The sequence below is a fragment of the Xyrauchen texanus genome, chromosome 35 (genome assembly GCF_025860055.1).
Source record: "Xyrauchen texanus isolate HMW12.3.18 chromosome 35, RBS_HiC_50CHRs, whole genome shotgun sequence".
Taxonomy (NCBI): Eukaryota; Metazoa; Chordata; class Actinopteri; order Cypriniformes; family Catostomidae; genus Xyrauchen; species Xyrauchen texanus.
Genome location: NC_068310.1, coordinates 5,483,682 through 5,497,586, shown reverse-complemented (window position 1 = coordinate 5,497,586; position 13,905 = coordinate 5,483,682). Strand labels below are relative to the sequence as shown.

General features: G+C 45.3%; 1 protein-coding gene across 1 annotated transcript in view; it reads right to left on the bottom strand.

Moving 5' to 3' along the window:
- Positions 1-7,555, bottom strand: part of slc34a2b (solute carrier family 34 member 2b) — a 30,819-nt gene extending 23,264 nt beyond the window's left edge. The window contains 1 exon segment of the mRNA XM_052105430.1: positions 7,483-7,555. The gene's annotated coding sequence lies outside the window, so the exon portion shown is untranslated.
- Between the last annotated feature and the right edge of the window lie 6,350 nt (positions 7,556-13,905).

The window sequence follows — 13,905 nt, the reverse complement described above, 5'->3', positions numbered from 1 at the left end:
TAGATTCCCGTGTCTTTGCCCCCCGCTAGTCTCGTCTAGTTTTGACCCCCCTTTGATTTGTTACCCCTTAGCTTGCCAGCTCTCTTGTTCCCCTAGCTCCCCTGTTTAGTCCTTCCCGCTACTCTATTCTGATTACCCCGGCTTTGACCCTCGCTTCCCTCGACCATTCTCATTGGATTTGCCCCTTGTTTATACTTTGATTCCCCGGCTTTTGACCCTACGCTTCCCTCGACGATTCTCCCTCTGGATTTACCCTGTTATGTACTTTTGCCTGCTTTATTTTTATTAAAGCAGTTTTTCCTCCGACATTGTGACTGTCTCATCTTGTGTGTGTGTGTGCGGGTTACAACAGTGAGCACAGAATCTTTCTTCTCTGCATAACCATGTTTTTCTGTGTCTGCCTTTCTCGATGGCTAGACTGTGCTCACTAAGCCTGTACTTGGTTTGGGTTAGTAGTTTTAACTGGGTTAGTGTGTTTCAGAACCAGCTGTCTGAGGGCACTTTTCAATGTTCAGTTCCCGGGTTTGTAGTGCTTTAAAATGTAGTAATTCTGTGGGACTTGATTTTAAATGCATCCAAATTCTTTTTTAAAATGTTAATAAACAAAAGAAAATTGTCCTAATTCTGCCCTACATGCTTTAGTGAGTGTTTTCCTTTGTGTTTTCAAGATTCATTTATTCTGTGTGTAGAGCTTCTGTTGGATGTTTGTCCTGTTTTTACCTATCCTATACGTATATGAAAAACGCTTCTCTCTGTAAGAGGAGTTTGTTAATACCACTTCCTCTCCTGGGTATCTTAACCTGTTTGATCCCTAAGTGGTCGAAAGTTTGTCAGTTTAAATGTATTAAATTGTATGGGAGATTATGTATATGGGATGATTATCGTTTACACAGAGTTTGTACTTAGAGATGCTTAAAACAACTCATGGTGGCTGAAAAAATCCATCAAAAGTGAACCAATCAGGCCCTTCGAAATCTTACAATGATTTGACTCTGAACATTACAGCACAGGGTCTACTTCATCTTTTTTAGAAGAGGCTCGAGCTCGGAGCAGTACTCGCTTCACTCTCAGGCCCAGGTTATGAGAATGGTGAAGAAATGCAGATGGGCTAAGAAGAAATCATCAGCGTCACAATGTTCATCACAGTTGAAGTCTCCAAATGTTGTAAACATTTCTAACGTTGCAAATCTATTTTTTTCTGCTTAAGCTCTTGAAAAAGGTTTATCTTTTGTCACTACAACTTACTGAAATGACTTTAATGCTTATGTGGACATTCAAACGTTTTTTAAAACACTACATCTTAAGAAATTTGTTTCTAGTAATGTGGAGTCCATACCTTCACCCGGATATGAACATCTTAATATCCCCTCGTCTTCATCAGATATTGGGGGCTCTTCACCTTTTTGTCCTTCTTCTACACCTCAGAGTCTAAATATTTTGTTTAAGTTAATTCTACATTCATTCCACAAAAAAAATTTAAAAACGAAACCCATCATTGGAAGCATATTGCCGCTTGGTTGAAAGAAATGTAAGTACAATTTTCAAAATAAAGTGCTAATATAGAGTATTTCAGTAATTTGCATATTAATGTAATACTGACGTGAGGATAGTGTAAACCTGTTTGGCTCTATGATCCTGGCAGAGGGCTCAAGGCTCAAGACTTGACCCAAGGTTGAATGGTTGCAGCTGCAGCTCCCGTGATCCCTGAAACAGGAGTGTGAAACAAGGTGGAACACTAAACTTGCCATGGTGGAGTCAGTATTGCACTCTTTCTAGGATGTCCAACTAATTATTTTAGCTAGGGAGAAATTCAAAAGATTAGCAGCATCACTGAAGATCATTTTTTGGTAAAGTGTTTGTTACCTTTTAAACAAGCCAGTGACGAGCTGAGTGGTTCAAATTATCCTACCATGAATATTTTGGCACTGTGGAAATCCACGCTCATTACACACTGTGAGATCACCCCCACTGACCATAGACCACTGGAAATCCTCAAGTACAGGTGCAAACGCCTTCAGCATCACTCCCAGTTAATAAAACTGGGAGTGATACTGTCACCAAAGTTTAAACAGCTCAGAATGTTCACCAGAGAGGAGAGAATGGAGATCTATCAATTAGCTTGAGATAAGGTGGCCAGCTTTCCCAGACAGCCTGTCATCCCAGGAGCTGAAGGCACAGCTCAAGGCACAGAAGAAACAGGAGGAGACCCAGAGCCTTCTTTTAGTCAGTGGGAGAGGACTGCTGATAATGCCAGAGGACAGAGACATTTTATCATTCTGGAAGCACAATGAAAAAAACTTCCCAACGATGGCCAGGTTGGCACAGAACATTCTGTGTATTTCAGTGTAGCGAATCAGCTCTATATTCTTCCACCATTAGGTAGCGAATCAGCTCTATGAAATATTAATAATCAATCATAACTTGTTATAATCAATTATGAATATTTGGATCAGTTAATCGGGTTAACTTGATGTAGCTACATTAACATTACAACCAAATACTCGGTTCATCCCGTGAACACTCAATTTTGGTTATTAATTAATTAATTAATAGAAATGTACATTTCCGGGCAAGGGAAATGTCTTTCTTACTAAGTATTAAGAGCAAGTAGTCAAAATCTATGATTAGTGACTTTAGATATGAGCTTGAGACACAGACAACTTTACATGTGACATGAACAAGACTTTATTAACTAGACTAAACATTTAAACTACTCTAACATACATATACATACATTCATACAGTTTACCAAGGGAAAGAGGGCTGAAGCAGAATACAGGAAGGCAAGAAGTTATAGCATTGTTTGAAGTTCAGCAGATCAACAGCCTGAGCAAACCATCATATTAGTTCTGACACGCTCTTTTAGAAAGGGGTTAAGGATACTTAACGTATCAAATAATGAGACTAAGTTTGATACTTGCATGTCCCATTTGAATTAAACTGTCCTGATGCAATTTGTTGAGGCTCCAGTTGATCTTTGATGATGTTGTCTTGATGAGAGAGAACCAGTGAGAGTCAGAGACAAGGCCGGAGCCTGGCACATGCTTGGGAGTCCTTGGGGCCTGCTAGTTTGGCATCATTCAGCGAGAGAGTGAGACAGCACAAGGCTCAGAGGGCAAGAGAGGCAGGAAGCAAGAGAGGCTAAGAGAGTGAAGATAAGAGATAAGAGAGGGCTAAGAGAGGGCTAAGAGGGGGCTAAGAAGTGGGCGCAGCAATTTTATACCCTCAGGAAACAGGTCCCACCTCTCATTGGCTCGACCAATAAGAAGGGTTTGAGTTCTAGGCTGGAATTTGGTTTATTGCTCTTTGTTGTAAAATTGCCCATTGCATGTGCAAGAAAGAAAATAGGAAATATACTTGTAATACTAATATGTTGTTGTTATCGACATATCATGTACACAGTCATTTCAATCTTCAAAATACCAAGTTATAGAGACCAAATATGCCACACATATGATTTTGGTTAATCATAGTATGCAAAGTCTGAAACATTAACCCATTAGTTTGCAAGAAAACATAGATCAAGCACATTTAAGGGAAAATGTGAGATGGCACATTAGATACATGTCAATATTTATCACATGGATATATAGAATATATATAGGATTAACAGGGTTCATTTCTCTTTCTCAGTAAGAGAATGAAGTGAGGGTCAGCACTTCTCTGAACATTCCTTTGGAGGTCGTAAAAGTCTCCCTTACTCTGGGCATGAGAGAGTTCCTTTGTCAAAGCTCATTTGCATGTTTATGACAGTAAGAGATTTTGGGCTGAATGACTCAAAAGATAGTAAAACATCGCGTAATATCATTCTACAGAGATCTTATATTCGAATTCAGCTCGGACAAATCGTAAGGTTTAATTTGATACCAAGAAACATGTGTTTAGTATACTTAGAAAGGGAATATACACTGAGGCTATTAAATATAAAGCCTCTTATTAGATATAATGAGTTCTCCTACACTACTAAACAATTCTACTAATTTTGATCTACACCAAAATACATAGCACACAGGGATTACAACATATTTCATTAAAACTAAGCCCTTTTAGGCTTTATAAGAAAGACACACATTTTTACGTTCAAAAGTCCCCCCTTCCTTTCCACACGATAAGCACGTGGTGAGCATGCGGATGTCACATGCGGTTCTCTGTCAATAGTTCATTGTCTCTTTGTCAATACATTTATTGTGCTTGTGGAGACTGGTTGGCGCTATTTCAGTAATTAGGGGAGTTTTTAACAGTAAGTTCTTGTTTGTTCGTGAATCTGTTAAGGCCACTGATCCTCCGCCATACCTTACATCAGCTTCAAGTGTAAGCTGTGAGTCGGCTTTTAGCATCTCTGGACGAGTGCTGGAAAACATGCGTACCTCTCTTGGGACAGCGACTGTCAACACGTTGCTTTGCCTAAACAGCAACCTCGAATAAGATAAGGTATGTAATTCAAGTTTAGGCCTAAATAATTGTATTATCTATTAAAATATACTTTCTCTTGTTTGATCATAATTTGTAATGTTTTTTAACGTTGACTAACGGGGATTTTATATTGTGTCACCTCTCATTAGATGAGAATGAACAACACTTCGACCTCACAAGGATGGGTACACCTCATCCGTACTCCTCTCTGACTGTTTTAAGGGAAATCATTTTTTGTTCAAAATGTATGATTGCACAGGCCTAACATTATTTATAGGGTAAACAATTGAACTGTTTTTGTCAAACTTGCATTGCAGTTTTTCAAACAATTTAATTACATTTTTTCATTATTCTTAACCTACACAATATGTGTAGGGCTATTTAAGTTTACACAGGGCAAGTGTTTACACGGTTCTCATTAAATGTGAAGTATATTTTCGATTTGTACTTTGTTTTATCATGGCATATTCTAAAGGCAAACTGTTTTCACCGTTCTTGTAAAACCTGCAGTGCAAATTTCAAACTGTATTTTATTTTCATATTGTTTCATTATATTGTTACAGTAGCTTACATATTTTAAGCACAATTATTCATATTTTCTGGGGGCTATTTAAGCCAAGCCAACTGTTTACACAGTTGATGTACAATTGTCAATCTTTCTTGCAATATCCTTTTGTTTTATACTTTTTTTACCTCAATATGCAATTTGATTCTGATTATTACTCATTATGTCACCTTAATAAAGTTTAGAAATATTGTGAAAGTTTGGTGTGGTGTATTCCTCTTTGTATCGTCTCGACTTGGACAGTTGAACTTGAGGTAAAGAAGAATATATAGGATGTCTTAGTCCTGTAATCTAAGAGTATGATATTTATCTTTAATAAAATGAAGGAAATATAACTTCTTCCAACAAGAATAACAAAACTAAATACAAAATAGGCTACCTGTCGTTATATTCACACACGCATCTCTCTCTATCTACATCTATTGATGTCTCTGTTATTGTCATACACTTTTCTGAGTACTAAATAAATATTATAAATAACACATAATTTGTTTTTCTGGGTAGTAAGTGTTATTTCCTAATTGCCTCAAAAGCATAGAAAATGGCTATTATTCCCCAAAAATGGGGAAAACGTAACCATAACTGTAAGTCTGCTCGTCATGATTGGTCTATAGTTAAGGAGTCGTTTAATGAATTGATGGATGAGGCTAATAAGAGGAGATGTCAAATAAAAAGGCAGCCTTATGGGATTATTTGCATGGCAATATTTAAATGGCCAAGGAAGGACAGGAGTTTGCACTTTAATGGCCACATAAGGACAGGAGTTTGCACTTGGTGCATAGGATAGGATGTTGGAGGTTATTGTAATAATCCTACCGAAAGACAATTACATGGTGGATGGTGGATGAGGTTTGACACGGAGTAATTGTTTGACAGAATCCTGCAGATCTCTTCGGATAACATGTCAAATATTTTGGGGATACTTTAGCATCCAAAAGTAAGGCGAACGGTGAAATGGAATTTGTCGTTCCAGCAATTGCCGGCAAAGTGCCAGAAAATGGGGTAATATCCATTGTTGCAATAGTAAACTCTTTTTTGTTTTTGTATCATGTACACTGTAGGTCTCTTGTGATTTTAATGATGGATTAATTGACAGATTTTTGGGTGTCTACAATTGGACAATTATTTGCTAATCTGTTGACCATTCATTGGATAATTATCTATTAAAAGTTAAAAGAACAAGAGAGACTAAAGAAAAGAAACGGGCCTGAAAGTTTTAATACCTCCAACGAGTTGGAACGCGGAGCTCAGGACGTCCAATGAGCAGACAAACAAGTAGAGCAGTCCCAGCAGAATAACCAGCCGCACGATGGACGTCACAGCCAGAAAAACTTTCCCCCTCGTGTCCAATTCTGCCAGAGAACATCAGAGACAAACAATCTGAGGCAGGTGTTTCAGCTGTGTTCAGCTCGTGTCCTCCCGTCCATTCCGTGTTTCTCTTACCTGACCATTTCACCCCAGTGTCCCGGAGCTCGGGCAAATTCCACGGGTCCACCTCCTGCGGTTCTGCTTGCTCTTCTTCAGCCGGAGAGATGCTGAAGTAAGGCTGCAATTCTGCTGCATCTTTGGCGCCTGTGTGAGCAAAGGCATATCTGAGAGAAAGAAAGAAATAAAGGACGAGGAGGGGAGGGGAAGGGGAAAGAGAAGTGCGCCTCAGCGTGGACGTGGATTATGGGACACTTACCGAGTTCAGGCGGCCGTGTGGCGGGAAGAATTCCGTTCTCAGACAGTGGGGCCATTACCTTCAGTCACACCAACACACAAAACAACATTTTACACTGTAGCCATTTTAAATTCAAAACTAACACTTTAAAATAACACTTTAATACTACTACTAATAAAAAAAGTTCGAAAATGGAACGTTTGGCAGTTTAAAATATAAACTGCCAAACTTTCTATCTTTCCTTCTGTCTTTCCATCTTTCTTTCTATCTTAGTTTTTTTTTATCGTTCTATCTTTATTTCTTGCTTTATTATTTAAGTGATTGTAATAATTCATTCATGCTGGTATACTCACAAATAGGCCTACTCGAGTGTAAAATAAAGTACTGACCAGCGATCTGTCAGCAGACCCTTTATACGGAAATATTCTGCTATTTTCACCACAATATAATGCAATAGTTTAATCATAGATATAAACCTGCACACACCCAGACACTCGTGATTTTTTAGTAATCAACAATGAACACATCTTAAAACTGCTTTTAGAGCCTAAAATGTGATTTTTATCCAAATTAAGTTTGAAAAAATATTTAATATGACCAGAACGACTACATTATATTTGTTACAGCTGTGAAAGTCATTTTAAAGAATACATCAGGTAGAATTAACTCTCTTCACCTTTTACAGTGTATGAAAGAAAGAAAGAGAGAAAGAAATTGAGCTACTGGAAGAAAAGAGTAAAAACAGCTCAAGATCCCGAAATCTTTGCATCTTTTTATGGAGAGATCCTAAATAATTCAAGTTAAAATATTTATAGATAAAGTAATGTCAAGTATGCTTTACCAAAGTAAGTAGAGTTTCTTGGATTATGATTCCCCCACTGTCTTGTGAGTGTAGTTCTGAGTCCAGTGTATCTCTACCTGTAGAGGAGGGACAGGTGTCTAATATAAACCTGTAGCAGGAGAGCTTTGTGCGTGTCACTGCTCTAAAGTCCGAGCGGGTGGTACTATAGTTCACCTCACTTTTGAGGGGATGTGGGACAAAAGGAGGACAACTATCAGCTCAAACAAACAGATATTACCTTTAATTGTCTGTTTTATGCACCAATAAATGTGGCAAAGAATTCAACATTTTTCAAAAAAGTTTTTTGCAAACTGGTATCCACACCATGAATTCCCTCTTATAGCTCTAATAGAGTATTTAACACATTCTATTCTATTTGTACAGCAAGTTCTTGCATTATCAGAGACTGCTATTTACTGGAGAGAAGAAAAAATAGCACAAAACAGCTATTCCATAATGTGCTTTTATTATAATTATTATTATTATAGAAGGTAAGGCTTAAATTTGCTTAATGAGCTTAAATGTAAGACTACATTTTAAACTATAATACTACTCAATCTTTAGGAATGAGACAAAGTCAAGGCAGGCTAAAATGATGTTCAATGATTTACAGTGAGTTCTCTTACGAGAGGTTCTCTCAGTATTACGTAAGCTAGCTTACGCTACGGGAAAGATTCATCTTTTCTGAGACATTGAAGCCAAAAAATTATCCTTAATTTTTGTATCCATTGTCAACGCAGTCGCGGCAGCTGCAGACCTTGAGCGGGCTATCTAGCGAGCTCATAGGTTGCTCTGCGGCAACTGCTGCAGCCTATAGACGAGCTTGGGCGAACTTCGCATCCAATGAGAGGCGTCCGCGCACTCACTGCATCAAAGCCCGCCAAAATGGGCGTGACTAGAGTGCATATAAGCGTAGTTCAGTAGGCTGGAACCCTGATTTTCATCTCTTCAGCGAAGCTCTTCGCATCACTGAACTGGAAGCGGCGTCGCCGTTCGAGGGGCATCAAGCAAGCGTGGACAGCGCTCGAAGAAGCCGGCCGTCTTCGCCACCTTCAGCCGTCCTGCGAGCTACGCCATGCGGTGACGTATCCTTTTTAAAAGCAAGCTAGTTCTTAAGAACTTCACAAAAGAGTATCGAGCGTCTTTTTAAGATGCCTCGCTCCACTTGCGCCTCATGCGCGCTCTTCTCAGCACCGGAGACCGCCACATCATCTGCGCTCTCTGCCTGGGACTGGGGCATGCAGAGCTCGCCCTCGCCCAGGCGGATGTGATCTCTGCGAGGAGCTGCCGATGTCGACCCTGCTGGCTCGACTCGAGCGCTCAGGACCGAAGCCGCCGCGCGCCTTCCGTTCAGCCGCGCAGAAAAAGCGCCGCTCTCAAAGGCTGCGGAAACAGTGGTAGAAGCGATTGCCTCGCCGGAGCCCATCCCTCGAGCATCGCCTTCACCCTCCCCGCCCACCGGGACGCGCAGTTGCCGCCCGGCGGCTGCTCTGCTGCCATCTCGGACGAAGAAGCAGAGGATAAGGGCTGTTCCATCATGGCTCGGATAGCGAGGAGTGGTCAGGCTCACACGCCTCCTCCTTGGCCCAGGAATCCAGCAGGACCCGCGCCCGAGTCGAAGGGGAACTAACACGCCTCCTCACACAGGCCGTCGACCGCCTCGGGCTCGAGTGGTCACCGCCCTTGAGCAGGCACCCAACAGACTTGACGGCTGCTTTCTACAGAGCCGCCGCCGCGCAGCACCCGCTACCGGGCGCTCCCTTCCTGCGGAACTCCACGCCGAGCTTTCCAAATCATGGAGCAGCGCTTTCTCGACCAGAGTCCGATCCCACGTCTCCACCTCTCTTGCTCGGTGGGCGGCGCCACTGAGAAGGGCTACTCTTCCATCCCTCCGGTCGAGGATGCGGTAGCAGCACACCTTTTGCCCGCCGTCCGCGAGATGGCGGTCTAAACCAGTGCTCCCGTCTAAGGCCTGCAGAACAACTTCCGCCTGTGTTGGCGGCGCCTATTCCGCCGCCGGCCAAGCTGCATCTGCTCTGCACTCTATGGCCGTCCTACAGATCCTCCAAGCGGACCTTCTGCGGGAGTGGGATGAGGAAAGTAGACATCCAGAGGCGGTTGCAGACATACTGAGTGCTCACGGACCTCGCCCTCCGGCTACCAAAGCTGCAGCCCATGCTATAGGGAAGTGCATGGCGCGCTGACTGTGACCGAGAGACATCTGTGGTTAACGCTAGCCGACGTGGGAGAAGCAGAGCTCTACGTTCCTCAACGCACCGCTCTCTCCATCCGGTCTCTTCGGCTCCGCGGTAAGTGGTATCATTGACCGGTTTTCAGAGGTCCAAAAGCCACACAAGCCATGAATCTCTTTCTGCCTCGTCGCGCTAGCTCCTCTGCAGGCCGCTCACGTGATCAGCCTCCTGCACGAGCCTTTTCACAGCGCCCAGCTCAACAATCTCAGACTTCTCAGCGTCGACAGGGCGGCCGCCCTCGATCAGCGCTCAGACAGCCGCCGCAGACCGCCGCCCCAGCGGGCCTCGATTTAAGGTAGCGCTGAAACCAGAGCAACCGAAGTCTTCCTAACTTTGTTGATCAAACGACGGCTCAGTCCGCCGCGGCGGACCACCGTCAAAGCTTTGCCCCTGTCAGTCCCCTTCTCTCAGGCTACTACAGTGGTGAATTTAGCAGCCAACAAGCCGGTGACACTGCCCGCTTGCCTGCACTCAAACGCCGTTTTCACGGCGACCCAAATAAATCTTGTAAAGAGCAAACATGTCTTATGTGTAGAAAATGTGCCCACAACCCAGTGTTCAGCCCCTACACACAAGCATAACACATCCCGTGCCCCTATCAGAGCACGCTCTCATAAAGCGATTCACGAACCGCTCGGCGTCAGAGTCAATGAAGACGCCCACAAATGCGTCGTGCGCCCATTCTCTGGCCGCTCTGTCACACGACCAGCCCTATGTGTAGAAAATGTGCCCACAATCCAGTGTTCACTTCTGCACACAAGCACTGCATGTCCCGTGTCCCCACCAGAGCACGCTCACATAAAGCGATTACTGAACCGCTCGGCGCTAGAGTCAATAAATGCGCCCACGAATACGTGCAGCGCCCATTCTCTGCCCGCTCTGTTACACGGCCAGCAAACATTCCTCTGTGTGTAAGTCCCGTGCCCATGACTATGCTTGCGCATCACGTAACAGATGTGACTCTTTCCCCATTCATTCCAATCGGAAGTCACTCACAAAACAGCCTGTTCATGCTGTCTGCGAGCAATCATGCATGAACACACTAAACAGCTCACACATTTTGTTCAGCTCTGAGTGCGGCAATCAGAGCGAATTGGCCATTCACTCTCTAGCGTTACGCTTCAAAGCGTGGGAAGCTATTCCAGGGATATCCAAGTGGGTGTTAAGCACAATACAACAGGGCTATTTGCTACAGTTCGATCGCCGCCCTCCTCAGCTTCAGAGCGGCTCGAAACCACTGTGAACACGGAAGCTTAGCGTGCATGCTTCGTTCAGAAATAACAAGCCTTCTGTGCAAAAGGGCCATAGAAAGTGCCACCCTCTCTGAGCGAGTCGGGGCTTTACAGCCGCTATTTTCTTGTTCCCAAGAAAGACGGCGGCCTCAGACCAATATTAGATCTCAGGGTTTTGAACAAGGTGCTTGCAAAAGACCGTTCAAAATGCTTACAATCAGGAAACTCCTCGCGCATATGCGCCAGAGGGACTGGTTTATTTCTCTCGATCTGAAAGATGCATACTTTCAGATTCAGATAAATCCCGTCACAGGCCATTCTTGAGATTAGCCTTCGGCGGCCAGGTTTATCAATACACCGTCCTCCCGTTCGGCCTGTCCTTAGCACCCCGTACTTTCACGAAGTGCATGGATCGCGGCGCTTCGCACCCTGTGGAGTCAGGGTTTGCGAATTTTGAACTATTTGGACGACTGGCTGATTATGGCACAGTCACATATGGAGATTCTGTCTCACAGAGCAGTTCTCCTCAGCCATCTGAACAGTTTGGGTCTTGCAGTCAATTGGACCAAGAGCTCACTACAGCCCAGTCAGACAATTTCCTTCCTTGGAATAGAACTAGACTCCGTGGCAATGACGGCTCAGCTTATCTACACAGCACGCGCCGTGTTCAGCGACTAGCGCATCTTTTCAGATGAACAGCCTCACGCCTCTGAAGAAATTCCAGAGAGTGCTAGGTTACATGGCCTCAGCCGCAGCAGTACTTCAGCTGGGTTTACTGCACATCGCCGCTTCAGCATTGGCTAAACACCCGGCGTCTCGCCGGGCTTGGGCCACAGGCCGCCAGCCCATCAAGGTGACTCAGACCTGTATATCAGCTCTGCAGCCCTGGGCAGTGGCCGAATGGTATCAGCGGGGAGTGACAATGGGAGCTGTATCTCGCCGAAAAGTCATCTCGACAGGCAGCGTCCAACACGGGTTGGAGCGCGGTCTCGCGAGAGCTCTCCGATTTTCGGCCTATGGTCAGTTCAGGAAAAGCTCCTTCACATAAATTGTCTGGAAATGATAGCGGTCGAGTGCGCTGCGTGCGCTTTCTCCCGGTCATTCAGGGTCACCACGTCCTGGTCCGTTCGGACAACAGATCTGTGGTATCCTACTTAAACCGTCAGGGCGGTGTCAGATCCAGGAACCTCTTCCATCTGGCGAAACACATACTGAGTTGGTCCCAGTGCCACCTGCGCTCGCTGAGGCGACGCGCGTGCCAGGCCACCTGAGCGGCGGCCCGGACAGACTGTCCAGAGACAATATTCCCCAGGGGAATGGTCCCTGCTCGCTCAAACAGTCCAGGCGTTATGGCACCTATTCGGCAGAGCAGAGATAGACCTCTTTGCGTCCAAAGAGAACTCTCACTGCCCAATATTTTTCTCGAGCGAGGGCAGCTGGCCCAGGACTGGCCCAGGCGCCTGCTTTACGCCTTCCCTCCGTCTCGCTATTGCCACAGGTAATGCAGAGGATCAGGAAGCAGCGTAACTTCGGTGCTCCTCATAGCCCGCGTTGGGAGAATCAGACATGGTTCCGGAGCTTACGCAGCTGTCACTGACAGCGCCGTGGCCCATCCCAGTGAGAGCAGATCTCCTCTCTCAAGCTCGTGGCACAATCTGGCATCCCCACCCAGAACGCTGGGCTGCATGCGTGGGTGATCAGCGACTACCGTCGCTCTGCCAGAAGGAGTAATAAACACCATCATACACGCTAGAGCCCTTCCACGAGAAGACTCTATGCGTCAAAATGGTCTGTGTTCTCAAATTGGTGCACCGACAGAGACCTGGACCCGCGGACATGTGGGGTGTGCGTCAGCTGCTCGTATTCCTACAAGAGCTGCTGGATAAGGGCAGATCCCCATCCACGCTCAAAGTGTATGTGGCGGCCGTTGCGGCGTTCGCTGAACCCCTGCATGGCCAGTCATGGGGTAAAAGCGAGCTGGTCATCCGGCTTCCTCAGGGGAGCTAGAAGGATGAACCCCAGCGCCCCCATCGGTTCCTATCTGGGATCTTTCTATAGTTCTCGAAACTATGAAAGCCCCCTTCGAACCACTTCAATCCGTGGATTTGAAATATCTTTCACTCAAAACCGTTTTCTGACTGCCCTGTCATCAGTCAAGCGTGTGGGAGACCTTCACGCGCTGTCTGTCAGCGCTGCGTGTCTTGAGTTTGGACCAAGTGACTCCAAGGTCATTTTAAAGCCTAGACACGGCTATGTTCCCAAGGTGATCGGTACTCCTTTTCAGAGCACAGGTCATTTCCCTATCGGCGCTGCCAGCATCCGATAGCAACGCGACGCAATCTCCTTTGCCGGTCAGAGCACTGAGATTGTATACTGCGCGCTCCGCCGCTTTCAGATGCTCTGAGCAGCTTTTTGTTTCGTTCGAGGGCGCACCAAAGGTCTCGCCGCCTCGAAACAGACACTATCTAGATGGATAGTGGGCGCTATTGCTGCTACATACGGCGTCAAAAGACCTGCCATGCCCGTTGGGCATTAGGGCTCACTCCACTAGAGGCATGGCATCCTCGTGGGCATGGTCCAGCGGGATTTCCATTCACGACATATGTGTGGCAGCGGGATGGACTTCCCCTCCACCTTTGTCAGATTTTACAATATGAAAGTGCCCGCTCTGCAGGCAAAACTACTAGCGGTTTAATACGCTACAGCTCCCTGGTGAGCTGCACTGATGGGTCACATTCCACACAGACCGGCACCGCCGCTCTGTCGTTCCCTTCCCACTATGTGCTTATCTATTACACAATCAATGACCCGCATTCTTGCCGGCCAAATATTATTTCCCCACTCATAAGGGCTCCCCGGGTCCCCCTTAATTCCCTGGGGCTCATACAGTGGATGCTTGGCGCGCGGCGTTGACAATGGGTTCCGTGAGCGTAAGCTAG